Below are 1750 nucleotides of genomic sequence, written 5' to 3' on the forward strand. Positions count from 1 at the left end.
ATTTACGTTTCTGCTTCATGTTTCAATTGCGTTTTCTGTTTGAATCCATGGAAGGCTAGATTTTCTGGTGTTGTTTCCTTTTGAGGACGAAGCCCAACTCTCTTTGAGGTTTCGCTTGTAATGTGGTTTCCTGGCAGTTCTCCCTTCACCAGTATCCCAAATTCGTGAATATTAATCAGTGCACGCTTCGTGTTTGATTAATTGCCTCTGAGCCTAACTTGCGTTCATGCTTAATGGACGAAGGGCTAACTGGTGTATGTGGTGCCTAATCACGTATTGAAAACCCTAAGTTGATTTTTGCTTAGTAAATTGAAATAGGGTTGGATTAAGTGGTTGACTATTAGGGACGAATTCTCCATAACCCAGGATAAGAGAATGGCTTCTGAATCAGAGGAAACAACCCGTTTTTAATATTAGTAGTTTCGTATTCCAGTTTACTTGTTCTGCTCTTTAATCACAAAATAAACAAACCCCCCCCCCCATCGTTACTGTTACTGCAAGTATATTATGAACATTCGGCTTGTCACTGCTCGTTGGGAAACGACCTAGGATCACTTCCTAGTTACTGCATTTTCATGTTTATTTGATTCGGGTACGGCCTCGATCAAATTTGGCGCCGTTGCCGTGGAGCAGTGTCCAAAGGTTCATAATAGCTAGCTAGTGTTGTGTGTTTAATCCTTTCGTGTTTTAATTGTTAGTATTGTGTTAGTATGTGTGTTAGTGTTGATTAGTGTCCTGGTATTTTGTTTAATGTGTGTTCTGTTTCAGTTTTACCATTAAGCGTTTCCCCTGTTTCAGTCTTGGGTGTTTTGCTGTGAAGATTGTGCTTGAAAACAGAGTAGTAGTATAAATCAGCTTGCGGAAAAACAGAGTAGTAGTAGAAATCACATATTTCACATTTGAAAGAATTTCACATTGTCTGCTCCACCATGAAACCCCCAGATGTCCAAGAGGATCACATATTTCTGAAGGCTTTTCCTCACTCATTAGAGGGAGTGGCAAAGGACTGGCTGTATTACCTTGCTCCAAGGTCCATCACGAGCTGGGATGACCTTAAGAGAGTATTCTTAGAAAAATTTTTCCCTGCTTCCAGGACCACAGCCATTAGGAAGGATATCTCAGGTATTAGACAACTCAGTGGAGAGAGCTTGTATGAGTACTGGGAGAGATTTAAGAAACTATGTGCCAGTTGCCCCCACCATCAGATTTCAGAACAGCTTCTTCTCCAATACTTTTATGAAGGACTCAGTAATATGGAGAGAAGTATGATAGATGCTGCCAGTGGTGGAGCCCTTGGAGACATGACTCCTGCTGAAGCCAGAAATTTAATTGAGAAGATGGCCTCCAACTCCCAGCAGTTTAGTGCCAGAAATGATGCCATAGTCATTAGAGGAGTGCATGAGGTAGCTACAAACCCATCTGCATCATCTGAAACTAAGAAGCTTGAAGGCAAACTGGATGCGTTGGTCAACTTGGTAACCCAGCTGGCCTTGAATCAGAAATCTGTACCTGTCGCAAGGGTTTGTGGTTTGTGCTCCTCTGCTGACCACCATACAGACCTTTGCCCTTCCATGCAGCAACCTGGAGCAATTGAGCAGCCTAAAGCTTATGCAGCAAATATATACAATAGACCTCCTCAACCTCAGCAGCAAAATCAACCACAGCAGAGCAATTATGACCTTTCCAGCAACAGATACAACCCTGGATGGAGGAATCACCCTAACCTCAGATGGTCCAGCCCTCAGCAACA

General features: G+C 42.7%; 1 non-coding gene across 1 annotated transcript; it reads right to left on the bottom strand.

Annotated features, from left to right (window-relative positions):
* Positions 1-1100: 1100 nt before the first annotated feature.
* LOC114368953 lies at positions 1101-1207 on the bottom strand. Its single transcript, XR_003657455.1, has one exon. It is a non-coding gene; the product is annotated as a small nucleolar RNA R71 (small nucleolar RNA).
* Positions 1208-1750: the final 543 nt, after the last annotated feature.

The sequence above is a fragment of the Glycine soja genome, chromosome 1 (genome assembly GCF_004193775.1).
Source record: "Glycine soja cultivar W05 chromosome 1, ASM419377v2, whole genome shotgun sequence".
Lineage (NCBI taxonomy): Eukaryota > Viridiplantae > Streptophyta > Magnoliopsida > Fabales > Fabaceae > Glycine > Glycine soja.